The sequence below is a fragment of the Rana temporaria genome, chromosome 13 (genome assembly GCF_905171775.1).
Source record: "Rana temporaria chromosome 13, aRanTem1.1, whole genome shotgun sequence".
NCBI classification, from domain to species: Eukaryota; Metazoa; Chordata; class Amphibia; order Anura; family Ranidae; genus Rana; species Rana temporaria.
Genome location: NC_053501.1, coordinates 7,268,593 through 7,282,296, shown reverse-complemented (window position 1 = coordinate 7,282,296; position 13,704 = coordinate 7,268,593).

The window sequence follows — 13,704 nt, the reverse complement described above, 5'->3', positions numbered from 1 at the left end:
AGATTTGATGTGGTAGCTACAACTCTGAGCTACACATAACAGCCCAACAGTGAGTACAACTTCAACCGTTTATTTTCTGTGGAATGCTGATCAATTATCTGCTCACCAACAGTGTATATATCAACACATCCAATATTCGTGTAAGCCTAATTGCCATTAGCAGTTCAACAAGATTTCAATATCTGATGGACATATCTACTTGATATATTAGAATGGACACTACCCATAAGTAATGGGAACCCGTCAATCAACTGTGGCTACATTGTTGCATAGTCCTCTCAAGTGCAGCATAGGTGAACTCTGATACTTAATGATCATTACTACAGTGTCTCAAATATATATTTTTGTTGAATGCCTCCTTATCAGTTACTATCTGATGGAAATTGAATAACTGTTTACGCCAGATGCGGCGACCCATCTGAAGAGCAGAGACATATATATATATACCACTTTTTTTCTCCAGCCTAGTAGAATTGTCTGTGGTCCCTGGGACTATATCTCTCTCATCTGATTTATCACTTGCCATTTATCTCCAATTGAGCAGTATTACTATACCACTATATAGTGGATCCCTCTCATGTCCCCATTTTTGAGCTTTTTCTTTTTTGCAACTTTTCCCACTTAGACGGTGGTACTTTCACCTGTAGTTACAGGGAACCACCGCATGGTGTGGAAATCTTTAGGATTATTGATAGCAGTGGGGGTTTTATATGTGCTTGGGGTGGGGGGTCTCTTTGTGTTGTGTGGAGGGTGAATGGGTGAGTTATGGACTTAGATCTCCTTATTGGATGATCAAGCTCCAGTTTTCAATTTGTCACTGATTTTTGCCGTCTCGCTTTTGTGAGTGTATTCTCAGGTCACTTCTAGGGTACTATACCATTATTGGTTACCTGTGTGTTTTTAATGCCTTTTATGCTCTATTTTCTGATATTTAATAAAACGTAGTAATAACTCTTAAGGGTGTGCAGCAGTCATTTTTCTTTTTTGTTTTTTTTCTCTCTTGGTAAAACAGGAACATGAGATATAAATGTAAACGTTTTTGCTTTGATATACTTGTTAAAACATCATACCGCGCCAAGGGAGCTTACACTTTAACTAATTGCCGACCAGCCGCCGGCTGACTCAACTGCGTGAATCGCCGTAGCTGTACGGCGGCCGCTTTAAAGGACCCGGCCAGTTTTTGCGATTCGGCACTGTGTCGCTTTAACTGACAATTGCGCGGTCGTGCGACGTGGCTCCCAAACAAAATTGGCGTCCTTTTTTTCCCACAAATTGAGCTTTCTTTTGGTGGTATTTAATCACCTCTGCGGTTTTTATTTTTAGCGCTATAAACAAAAATAGAGCGACAATTTAAAAAAAATTTTAATATTTTTTACTTTTTGCAATAAAAAAAAATATCCCCCAAAAATATATAAAAACGTTTTTTTCCCTCAGTTTAGGCCGATACGTATTCTTCTACATATTTTTGGTAAAAAAAAATCGCAATAAGCATTTATCGGTTGGTTTGCGCAAAAATTTATAGCGTTTCCAAAATAGGGGATAGTTTTATTGCATTTTTATTAATTCTTTTTTTTTTACTACTAATGGCGGCGATCAGCGATTTTTTTCGTGACTGCGACATTATGGCGGACACTTTGGACAGTTTTGACACATTTTTGGAACCATTGTCATTTAAAATGCATTGTTTACTGTGAAAATGACAATTGCAGTTTGGGAGTTAACCACAAGGGGGCGCTGAAGGGGTTATGTGTGACCTCATCTGTGTTTCTAACTGTAGGGGGGTGTGGCTGTAGGTGTGACGTCATTGATTGTGGTTCCCTATATAAGGGAACACACGATCGATGACGGCGCCACAGTGAAGAACGGGGAAGCCGTGTTTACACACAGCTCTCCCCGTTCTTCAGCTCCGGGGACCGATCGCGGGACTCCGGCTGCGTTTGATGGCATGGCACAGTGGTGACAATTGATGGCACAGTGACTGCGTTTGATGGCATGGCACAGTGACTGCGTTTGATGGCATGGCACAGTGGCTGCATTTGATGGCATTGCACAGTTGTTACAATTGATGGCACAGTGGCTGTGTTTGATGGCATGGCACAGTGGTGACAATTGATGGCACAGTGACTGCGTTTGATGGCATGGCACAGTGACTGCGTTTGATGGCACAGTGGCTGCATTTGATGGCATTGCACAGTTGTTACAATTGATGGCACAGTGGCTGTGTTTGATGGCATGGCACAGTGGTGACAATTGATGGCACAGTGGCTGTGTTTGATGGCATGGCACAGTGGCTGCGTTTGATGGCATGGCACAGTGGTGATAATTGATGGCACAGTGGCTGTGTTTGATGGCATGGCACAGTGGCTGCGTTTGATGGCATGGCACAGTGGTGATAATTGATGGCACAGTGGCTGTGTTTGATGGCATGGCACAGTGGCTGCGCTTGATGGCATGGCACAGTGGTGACAATTGATGGCACAGTGGCTGTGTTTGATGGCATAGTGACTGCATTTGATGGCATGGCACAGTGGCGACAATTGATGGCACAGTGGCTGCGTTTGATGGCATGGCACAGTGGTGACAATTGATGGCACAGTGGCTGCGTTTGATGGCATGGCACAGTGGCTGCATTTGATGGCATGGCACAGTGGTGACAATTGTTGGCACAGTGGCTGCGTTTGATGGCATGGCACAGTGGCTGCATTTGATGGCATGGCACAGTGGTGACAATTGTTGGCACAGTGGCTGCGTTTGATGGCATGGCAGAGTGGCTGCGTTTGATGGCATGGCACAGTGGCTGCATTTGATTTAATGTATATTAATTCACACATACACACCGTCCATCTACTCTTGGTCCGGCCCCCGGGTCCAATATTGGAACCCATTGCGGCCCTCGAGTAAAAAAGTTTGCCCACCCCTGTTCTAGACGTATCTTTTTGTGGCTGTTGCCTACTGCAGTAGTTATTATTCATTTGGTACCACTGATCAAAATTACGATAGTCGTTGCCTATGTATGAAATTTCCAAGACAAGTCATACGCCTACAATTTCACGTTCGCCGTGTACCTCCGATAACAGTTAATTAGTATTAGTATATGATGTGGATGGAGCTTTCCTGACACTTTAAATGCTGAAAATTAATCGGACGTACTTGCTCGGCCTTGATGTGTCGCTTGTTTATGCTTTGCTTATTGCCCTATAAGTGATGATTACAGTTAATTCTGTCAATAGAAAATGGGCTTTTAATGTGTTAATTTGCCAGTTAGTGCTCCGTCCAATCCAATTAGCCCCCACTGATAGGCGCTTGCTCTCCTCGGATGTCGTTTTTCCCCGCCTGACATTGCGACGAACAAACAGACGTGGCTCTGATTGCGCGGATAGATGTAGTGGATAGATATATTATTGTTATGACAGCCCTAATGTGCTATCATATAGCGGCGGCGTTTAATAGGATTGGATCGCTGTTATTCCAATCATGCTGGGAAGGACACCGTGTCACTCTTCTCCTCTTTAATGACATCTTCGGATGATTGTCTTTCACAGTGCCGTGGCATGGGGTGGCTGCTATCCTGTGGTGCCTCAAACAATTAGGATGAGCAATTTGCCTTCTAGAGTCAAATGAGCCCAGCACACCACTTTGAAGGAGAGCGCCACCGAAAACCCAACAGTGTCCAGCACTAAATATGATCGGGAGCAAGCGGATGGTGTCTTCTACCATTTTCTGGATTATATTCCTTAAAAAAGATAAGTGCTTCAAAGATATGTTCCTCTTATAGCCACCATGGTGGTCCTCTTCCTGACATCTAGGGGATGACTGAGTCGGGAGAAAGGCCATTTAATCACTTCCCAATTATCTGCAAGTAAATAGTGATCAATGGTTTCTAGTGAATGGATAGGCTGCATTCTGAATGATATCAATGGTCTCTAGCAGTGCTTTAACTGGGCTGGAACGCGGCGGTACTCAGTACCGCCACTTCCAAAAATGGCCCTGGAGAGTACCAGCACCTCTCCATGCGCCCAGTACGTGGGTTTACAGTACCGGAACGCAGCCGGTGGGCTTGTCGAGTTGCGGGCCGGTAATGTGTGTCAGACAGGCAGCGCAGTCACAATAGAAACTGTATGCCGCCCCACCGGAGCCGACTCACTGCTGCCGAGTGCGCTCCTGGCTCCCTTTCCTCTGTCCTGTCACTCCTGTCCTGTGCGTTTCCTCGACCCCCCCCCCATTGAGGAGAGTTGGTTCATTCCCCGGCGTGCGCCACGTGACGTTACGCCGGAGGCGAGGTGAGAGGTGAGAGGAGGACTCGCGCAGGGAGCTGTGTCGGCGGCAAGGAAAGAAGCCCAAGTCACGAGGAGCCTCAGCTCAGCCTGCGTCTACAGTTCCTAGTGCTGCTACTGTCTGGATCCTGGACTCAGGACTGCAACAGAAGAAAGTAAGAAAATAATTGACTGTATTGGAGGGAGGGGGGGGGGGGTTGGACTGAGGTGACCATCAGTTTTTTAATAAAAAAAATGGCAGAAAAAAATATTTTTGAGTTATTTTGAGCTTGCCTTCTCTAACTAAAAAAAAACCCCATTAATTGCAGCCTCACTGTGCCACCAAACGCAGCCACTGTGCCCATCAAACGCAGCCACTGTGCCCATCAAACGCAGCCACTGTGCCCATCAATTGTCGCCACTCTGCCCATCACACGCAGCCACTGTGCCACCAAACGCAGCCACTGTGCCATCACATGCAGCCACTGTGCGAACACACGCAGCCACAGTGCCATCACATGCAGCCACTGTGCCAACTCACACTGCCACTGTGCCATCACACGCAGCCACTGTGCCACCACACGCAGCCACTGTGCCACCACACGCAGCCACTGTGCCACCACACGCAGCCAATGTGCCACCATCAATTGTCGCCACTGTGCCCATCTAATGCAGCCACTGTGCCCATCAAATGCAGCCACTGTGCCCATCAAATGCAGCCACTGTGCCCATCAAATGCAGCCACTGTGCCCATCACACGCAGCCAAGGGTATTTTTTTATGTTCAGTATTGGGGGGGGGGAGCACCGGCGCCTAATAGAGTACCGGCACCTCTTTTGGCCCACTTAAAGCACTGGTCTCTAGTAAATTGATAGGCTGCATTCTCAATGATATCAATAGGGGTAGATTCAGAAAGATCAGCGGATCTTTCTGCTGGCGTAACATATGTCTTTTACGTTACGACGCCACAAGTTTTTCAGGCAAGTGCTTTATTCACAAAGCACTTGCCTGTAAAGTTGCGGCGGCGTAGCGTAAATCACCCAGCGGAATTCAAATTCGGCGGGTAGGGGGCGCGTATCATTTAAATCAAGCGCGCCCCCATGCCGAATGAACTGCGCATGCGCCGGTCACGACTGATTACCAGTGCGCATGCTCCAAATGACGTCGGCAAATCGTCATGCTTTCGTGAACGTAAATGACGTCCAGCCCCATTCACGGACGACTTACGCAAACGACGTAACTTTTTAAAATTCGACGCGGGAACGACGGCCATACTTAACATAGGATACGCCTCATATAGCAGGGGTAACTATACGCCGGGAAAAGCCTAACGTAAACGTCGTAAATGTACTGCGTCGGCCGGGCGTACGTTCGTGAATTTGCGTATCTAGCTGATTTACATATTCTAGGCGTAAATCAGCTTACACACCCCTAGAGGCCAGCGTAAATATGTAGTTAAGATCCGACGGTGTAAGAGACTTACGTCGGTCGGATCTTAGTCAAATCTAGGCGTATCTGATTTTATGAATCAGACGCATAGATACAACCGGCCGGACTCAAGTGGCTAGATTCACAAAGAGCGTCCTAACTTTGCGGCGGCGTAGCGTATCGTGTTTACACTACGCCGCCGTAAGTTAGCCAGGCAAGTACATGATTCACATAGTACTTGCCTGCTAAGTTACGGCGGCGTAGCCTAAAGCAGGCGGGCGTAAGGGCGCCTAATTCAAAATAGGCAGAGGGGGCGTGTTTAATGAAAATTTTGTTTGACCTGACGTGATTGACGTTTTTTTAGAACGGCGCATGCGCTGTCCGCCTACATATCCCAGTGTGCATTGCGGCAACGTACGCCGCACGGGCCTATTGCTTTAGAAGTGGACGTAAATGACGTAAATCCCTATTCACGGACGACTTATGCAAACGACGTAAAATTTTCACATTTCGAAGCGGGAACGGTGGCCATACTTTAACATTACTATTCCAACTATTTGATGGAATATCTTTAGGCCTGATAATGCGTTACGTAAGCGGCGTATCTGTACTGCGGCGGCCGGGCGTACGTTCGTGAATAGGCGTATCTAGTGATTTACATATTCTACTGACCTAACTCTTACTGAATCTAGCTAAAAGATACGATGGCGTATCAGGAGATACGCCGTCGTATCTTCTCTCTGAATCTACCCCATAGTCTCTAGTGAATGGATAGGCTACATTCTCAATGGTATCAATAGTCTCTAGTGAATGGATAGGCTACATTCTCAATGGTATCAATAGTCTCTAGTGAATGGATAGACTGCATTCTCAATGATATCAATGGTCTCTAGTGAAGGGATAGGCTGCATTTTCAATGATATCAATGGTCTCTAGTGAATGGATAGGCTGCATTCTCAATGGTATCAATGGTCTCTAGTGAATGGATAGGCTGCATTCTCAATGATATCAATGGTCTCTAGTGAATGGATAGGCTGCATTCTCAATGGTATCAATAGTCTCTAGTGAATGGATAGACTGCATTCTCAATGATATCAATGGTCTCTAGTGAAGGTATAGGCTGCATTCTCAATGATATCAATGGTCTCTAGTGATTGGATAGGCTGCATTCTCAATGATATCAATGGTCTCTAGTGAATGGATAGGCTGCATTCTCAATGATATCAATGGTCTCTAGTGAATGGATAGGCTGCATTCTCAATGATATCAATGGTCTCTAGTGAATGGATAGGCTTCATTCTCAATGATATCAATAGTCTCTGCTGGTTGGATAGGCTGCATTCTCAATGATATCAGAAGTCTCTAGGGAATGGATAGGCTGCATTCTCAATGATATCAATGGTCTCTAGTGATTGGATAGGCTGCATTCTCAATGATATCAATGGTCTCTAGTGAATGGATAGGCTGCATTCTCAATGATATCAATGGTCTCTAGTGAATGGATAGGCTGCATTCTTAATGATATCAATGGTCTCTAGTGAAGGGATAGACTGCATTCTTAATGATATCAATGGTCTCTAGTGAAGGTATAGGCTGCATTCTCAATGGTATCAATGGTCTCTAGTGAAGGGATAGGCTGCATTCTCAATGATATCAATGGTCTCTTGTGAATGGATAGGCTGCATTCTCAATGATATCAATGGTCTCTAGTGAATGGATAGGCTGCATTCTCAATGATATCAATGGTCTCTAGTGAATGGATAGGCTGTACTTTCAGTGATGTCACCAGTTTCTAGTGAATGCATGGGCTGCATTCTCAGTGATGTCACCGGGCTCTAGTGAATGGATAGGCTCTTAGTGATATCTATGGTTTATAACAGGGATCTCCAAACTTTCTAAACAAAGGGCCAGTTTACTGTCCTTTAGACTTTATAGGGGCCAGACTGTGACCAGTGGGAGTAAACAATGCCTTATCTTTGTATTATGCCCCATCATTTGTGTCAGTGGGATGAATAGTGCCATGTTGTTGGTGTCTATGGAAGGAGTAGTGTCCAATCTTTGGCATCATTGTGGGGATAGTGCCCCATCATTGGTATCAATGGATGTATTTTTCTCTTTCTTTGGTGTCAGTGGGAGGAATAGTGTCCCATTGTTGGCATCATTGGGGGGGTAGTGCTCCTTCATTGGTGTCAATGGAAGTCATTTTTCTCTTTCTTTGGTGTCAGTGGGATGAATAGTGTCCCATTGTTGGCATCATTGGGGGGATAGTGCTCCTTCATTGGTGTCAATGGAAGTCATTTTTCTCTTTCTTTGGTGTCAGTGGGAGGAATAGTTTCCCATTGTTGACATCATTGGGGGATAGTGCCCCATCATTGGTATCAATGGAAGTCATTTTTCTCTTTCTTTGGTGTCAGTGGGATGAATAGTGTCCCATTGTTGGCATCATTGGGGGGAAAAGTGCTCCACATTGTTGTCAATAGAAGGAATTTTGCCCTTTCGTTGGTGTCAATGGAAGGAATTTTTCTCTTTCTTTGGTGTCAGTGGGATGAATAGTGTCCCATTGTTGGCATCATCATTGGGGGGAATAGTGCTCCACATTGGTGTCAATAGAAGGAATTTTGCCCTTTCGTTGTTGTCATTGGGAGGAATAGTGGCACCTTGTTTGTGTCAGTGGGAGAAAGAGTGCCCAGGGTTGGTGTCAGTGGGAGAGATAATGGCTCATTGTTGATGTCAGTGGGAGGAATAGTGCCCCATTGTTGATGTCAGTGGGAGGAATAGTGGCCGATTGTTTGTATCAATGAAAGAAATTATGCCCAAACATTGGTGTCAATGGAATGAATTGTGCTCCATCATTGGTGTCACTGGGAGAAATTGTGCCCTTTTGATGGTGTCAGTGGGAGGAATAGTGCTCCATCGTTGGTGTCACTGGGGGAGATTCAGATAGAGATACGACGGCGAATCAGTTACGCATAGATCTCCCTTAGATCCGACAGGTGTAAGTGACTTATCGTACATCGTCGGATCTTAGGCTGCAATCTCCTGCCGGCCGCTAGGTGGCGCTTCCATTTGTATACATGACGAATATGCAAATGAGGAGACCTGCCGATTCAGAAACGAACGCCCGCCCGTCGCTTTTTTTTTACGTCGTTTGCGTTCGGCTTTTTCTGGCGTATACTTACCCCTGCTATATGCGGCGTATCCTATGTTAAGTATGGCCGTCGTTCCCGCGCCGAGTTTTTAATTTTTACGTAGTTTGCGTAAGTCGGTCGCGAATACGGATGGACGTAATTTACGTTCACGACGGAACCAATGACGTCCTAGCGACGTCATTGGGAGCAATGCACGCTGGGAAATTTAGCCGGCGGCGCATGCGCATTTAAATCGGCGCGGGGACGCGCCTGATTTAAATACTACACTCCCCCTAGCCGCGGAATTTGAATTCCGCCGGGGGATTTACGAATACTGCACTAGCCTCTCAAATTTGCGCCGGGCGGATCGTAAATCAGATAGATTACGCGGATCTAAAGATCCGCTAATCTATCTGAATCTAGCCCCCTGGATGGAAGTGTGTCCCAAGGGCCGGATAAAGGCAAGCAAGTGGCCACATCCGGCCCCCGGGTTGCAGTTTGGAGACGGCTGGTTTATAGTATATGGATAGGCTGTATAGTTAATAGGTATATAAAAGGATAGGCTGTAATAAGATCCCGCCGGTTTATTTCTCCGACTCGGTAGCTTTGTTTAGAGCTCTCAGGTTTCTCACAACCTTTTACACGGTATCAAATTAACAACTGCCTCATTAGCATGGGGAAGCCTAATAAACATGTGCCACTTTATATCACCCCTAATTAATTTATCTGCAAATCTGTATACTTAACCAAGTCTAATTAGAATTTGTTTTTCTTTCAGATCCACCAAGATCATTTTAAACCATGACTGAAAGGGAAGCACAGAACCCAATTTTCAAATGATTTCTGCTCTTCAATCGTTATTTGAGAACTTCAAAAATAACTCGTCATCATCATTAACTGAGAGGAATAAAGCGACTTCCTGGCGCGGCGATTTTACCTTGTCCTCGCATTTTGTAGCATTTTCCAGCCAGCAGTCCAGTGTACATCTACTGTATATAAATGAGCAAATTAATTGCCGGGAGCAAAGTCAAATCTTCGGCTATGTAGGAGTGGCAGGGCGGCCTTTAGTATTCATACTCACAAAACACAGGCCAAGGGTGGCAGCAGCTAGGTCAGGGTGATATTGGGTGTCTCCCCTCGGCAGCCAATCAGAGGGGCTTGATCGTCCCGCTGTGCATGCTGGGGAGGGGTAAGGAACAGACGCCACTGAACCGAGGTCGTCGATCCCTAGTCTGTCGTCCCACCGCCTCGTGGCCCTCCTGGCCGGGGGTGCGTGCTCCTGCAATCCTGGCTCCGGGACCACGTTGAGATCTGTTGAGTGGGCCCCCGGTAAGCAGACTGGGTTTTCGGTTTCGAGGTGATTCTTTGCTGTCTGTCCTGGCGGGAGGAAGCCGCCTGATGAAGGACCTATCTTGGAGAGGACCAGGCAGGAGGCTGGTGTCTCGGGAGAGGCCTGGAGACTTCATCTAAGGATGCACCGTATACTGAGAGGCTTGATAGTGATCGCCTATCAGACTTGAGTTCTACAGATGTTGGTCTGAAGAGATCCGGGTGCTGAGTCCTGTGTTGGGGGATTCTGGACCGAAAAGTGTCTTCATTCAGGGGAAGGTCTCTGGCAGAGACTGTGCTTTGTTCCATGCGCCACTCCGGTTGCTAGGCCAGTGAGAGGGACCTATCCAGGTGCACAATACCCATTCTGGCTAGAGTGGCGACGAGAGCTGTGTTGCTGGAAGCAGGAGTGTTTCTAGATTGAAATCTTGCACCTGAACCTACCTACCTATTTACCCTTCCACCCCTTCAACCACTTTCCTTACCAAGTTCTACAAATAAGTCCTAGAAAAAGAAGTGTAAAGTCTGGACATTGAACTTTCTTGACTCTCATCTATCACCCTGGACAGCGAGAAGATAGAGGTAACATGCCGCCCGAAAATAATCCAGCAGCTCCTTCGGGGGTTGTGCTACACTTGGGCCACAGAAAAAGTCCTTTAAAAGGGAAATTCAGTCAAATCTTGTTTGGCTGTACTTCTCCTGTGGATCACAGGAAAGCAGTTCATTCTGCACTCTTGTGACCTGCTGACATCACAGAGCAGTTTAACGGATGGCCTGGCCATCGGGACTACCGGGAGATTCCCGGTGGGCCGATGGCTCGGTGGGCCAGTCAGAGGTCCGCAACGATCTTCCCGTCAATCGCCGACAGCTGGCGCCTGACGGGTAGATCGAGATTTAGCCAGCAATGCATGCAGAGTAGCGCAGGAAGCGTGTGTAATAAGTTCTCATGTCACGCTTCGGCTGCTGCCCGCCCCCCGGCGGCCCCTCCTCTCTTCTCATCCATCCCCATTTGCTTGTAACATCATCGGGGATGAACGTGAAGAGAGGAGGGGCCGCCGGTGGGCGGACAGCAGCCGCAGCGTGACATGAGAGAGAACTTATTACACACGCTTCCTGCGCTACTCTGCATGCATTGCTGGTAAACGATGTGCCCCATAATGTGCTCTGTGCCCCTTGTCCTGATGTGCTATGTGCCCTGTGCCCCATGTCCTGATGTGCCCCGTGCCCTGATGTGCCCCATGTCCTGATGTGCCCCATGCCCTGATGTGCCCCATGTCCTGATGTGCCCCGTGCCCTGATGTGCCCCATGCCCTGGTGTGCCCCGTGCCCTGATGTGCCCTGTGCCCCGATGTGCTGTGCCTCAATGTGGTGTGCCCTGAGGGCAGGGCTGGACTGGGACAAAAATTTGGCCCTGGACTTCATCCAGACTGGCCCACTTTGATAGGTCTTTCCCATGGCGGCCGGACAACTCCTGAACCCCCCCGGCCACCCAAGCCCCCTCTCCCCCTTCACTAGCCACTAGCCGTTCTACTTTATTAGAGTAGAACAGCTGGTACTGGTACTCTTATAGGCAGTACCAGTGGGGAAGCTAGACATTATTTCACCCGGGGCAAAGAATCAGTTTGGTGCCGCCCCCCCCCCCCCTATGGGACAAGATTAGGCAGAAGTGAGAAACTCCCAGGCCATAGCTGTTGAGTCAGCTGTCTGTCCCCTCCCCCATGCTCCTCTGTCATTCCCCTGCTTCTTTGTTCCCCCCAGGTGAGCGCTGTGGGCAGGGAGAGGAGGTGAGCGCTGCGGGAAGGGAGAGACAGAGAAGCGGAGGGGGGCGGCAGTCCGCTGTCACTGAAGCCGGCCCACTGAGCCATCGGCCCACCGGGAAACTCCCTGTAGTCCCAATGGCCAGTCCATCCCTGCCTGAGGGTTTACTTCCTCTTTAATACATTTGGAGTGCACTCCCTAATGCTGTAGGCTGTGCACACCTATGCTCCTCACTGAGCTCTGCAGTGTGTAATTTTAGTTCTTTGCCCCTTTTTGCTAAAAGCTCAGACAAGCTTTATAAATTCTTTAGTTTTAACGGATGTAGGGAAGAGAAGACGGCAGATAAACATGTACAACTTATGCAAGATGATTTGTTTCATCTATGTGTATTCCCTGAGGCCAGTCACTTCACTGGATATATGTAAGGGTTTACATCCATTAATTCTTCTGCTTTAACTGATGCATACTAATTTTGGTCTAGGCATCTGGCCGCCTTTGACCTTTGGTGATAAAAAGAAAAGCATTGTTCCTCCTTATAACAGCTAACAATTCCCTTAATCAAGCTTCTTCTTACAAGACCGGCCCCGCCTGACATTCAAAAAGTTCTGCGCTACCTGCTTGCCTCGTACATCTGTTTCATGAATTAGGAAGGAAGAACCTGCGAACGAGCAGATGGATTGTAGGTCAGGAGACCCCGCCGGGCAAAAAAAGCAAAAAAAAAAAAAAAGCTGGCACTTTCTTGGAGAAAGTATTTTGCTAGAACAACATGACACGGGTACGGGCGCAGGTGGTAACGGTTAAAGATTGATGCCGGGGGTCGGTTGCAGCTCGGTTATTAACTTGTCGGGTGTGAAAGGTGGGAAGAAACATGGCTACGCCATATGCTCCACACGCTATGGGCAAGAACCATATGATCGTCTCAATCTGTAATTCACTGCTGTCAGGTGTCCTACTTCTTCCTCCGGGGGGCTCCGACTACCCCTGACAACCCTATAACTTACTGCTAGGATAATTACTTCCTGATTAAAGAAGGACTCCGGGCTAATTAAATCTCACTAGGTTGTTTTGAAAAGCTGCACAAATCTCTGCGGCCAACCAAATAGCTGACTTTCTTTAACTACTTTAAAGACCAGGCTATACCGGCATTCTTTATTTCTTTACTACTTTAAATCAGTATCCAATTTTTTGCTAAAAAATTACTTAAAACCCTCAAACATTTTGGGCCAGATTCATGTAGATTTGCGGCGGTGTATCGTATTCCGTTTACGTTACGCCGCCGCAAGTTTCCAGCGTAAGTGCTTGATTCACAAAGCATTTGCGTGTAAACCTTCGGCGGCATAGCGTAAAGCCGCCCGGCGCATTCAAATGGGGCGTGTACCATTTAAATTACGCGCGTTCCCGCGCCGAACGTTCTGCGCATGCTCCGTTTGGAAATTTCCCGCCGTGCTTTGCGCGAAATTACGGCGCCCCAATGTGTTCCCCCACCCTCACTCGAGTATAAGCCGAGGGGAGCCCTTTCAGCATAAAAAAAATGTGCTGAAAAACTTGGCTTATACTCAAGTATATATGGTAAATACCTAAGGCCTCGTACAGACGGGCAAACATGTACGATGAAAACGATGAAACCGTTTTCAGCGTACATGCCCGCCCGGAGATTTCTGTATGATGGTTGTACACACCATCATACAGAAATCCACGCGTACACGATACGCGGCGACGAGGTGCGCGGCCCTGGTAGTTCAATGCTTCCACGCATGCGACGAGCCGAGAAAAAAGTTCAGTGATTTCGAGCACGCGTCAAATTGATTC